We start from the raw sequence: 1,290 nt of genomic DNA, 5'->3' as shown, positions 1-1,290 counted from the left end.
GTGATTTGAATTGAGGCACAGACGGGTGTGAATATGCAGCACTGTTACAAACTAAAAATAATAGTGTGAGACAATTACAGAGTTTGCTGTGTTAGCTTCTGACCTTTTGCCATCTGATCTTTTGCTCTTTTGCCATCGGCATCTGAAATCAAAGACTTTGATCTTTGACAGTAAGGAAAGGGTTAAATGCTGAACGTGGCCAGCTCGTCAGCTGACCAGAAGAGGCAGGACTATAAAAGCCCTGGGCAGAGTGGCAGTAAGGGGGACAGCAGCTGAAGGGGAAGGAGTGCTTCCAAGAGCTCCACAGAGAAGCTGGGTGAGCAGTCCAAAGGCAGGAACTATGGAAGCAGGGGAGAGACGGCAGCCACGCCACAACAAGGACTGTAGCAGATGGTAGGGAGCTGAAGCACGAACCCTGTGAATGTAAGCTGACATGCTGCTTTGCTGAATCATATTGGTTAGTGGCAGTTATTATTTTTTCCTTTTTTTTGATTATTGACTAAGACCGGTGGCTTGGGTGAGGCTATTAGGGGATGGAGGAGGCCTCATAGGGGACCCACGGCAGCATGGGGGCCTCAGAGCCAGAAAGGGTGCAGCATTTGGGGGTGCACTGACCCAGGTGCCAGAGAGGGTGCAGCACTTTGCAGGGCTGTGGACAGCCCAAGCACCAGGGAGGCACAGAGCGAGACAGGGCTGCGGAGAGCCCGAGGAGGACTGGTGGGTGGGGCAAGTTGTAACAAGGCCCAACACCAGAAAAGGCTGGAGCCTCGGAGTCAAACCCTGTTTGGTGGGTTTTGGACAGGGAGGCCTAACTAGAGAAAGATAGGGGTCAGGCCCTTGTAGGCAAAAGACCCCAACATACAAAATACAATAGGCAGTCTCCCTCTCACAAGAACATCAACAATAATTTCCATCAAGACGTGACAGGTGAGTAGAGGGCGGGACATAAGAACTCCAAAGAAGACTCCAAGGGCACTCCACGTAAGGCATGGATTAACAGGGAAGATGGTGCTGGGGAGAGTGACCTGTTACAGGCAGCAATCACCTATCAACCGGGTGGCAACAAACACCCACCCAGTAGTCTTATGATATAGGTAGTTATTAAGCCATTATAGTAATGAAAAATTCCATGATCAAATGTAAAGGGAAAGGAATGAATGGGAGGGAAGGATTCACCCGTCCGGGTTGTCTTTTGGAATTGGGACAGGGTCGTTGCGATCATGTTCTGATGGAGAGAGACCAGACCAGACCAGACCAAACTGACTGAGCATAGGTGGGTGAGAATGACAA

The sequence above is a fragment of the Gavialis gangeticus genome, unplaced genomic scaffold (genome assembly GCF_001723915.1).
Source record: "Gavialis gangeticus isolate Ggan-Ray unplaced genomic scaffold, GavGan_comp1, whole genome shotgun sequence".
Classification (NCBI taxonomy): Eukaryota; Metazoa; Chordata; order Crocodylia; family Gavialidae; genus Gavialis; species Gavialis gangeticus.
This window is presented reverse-complemented; position numbering follows the sequence as displayed.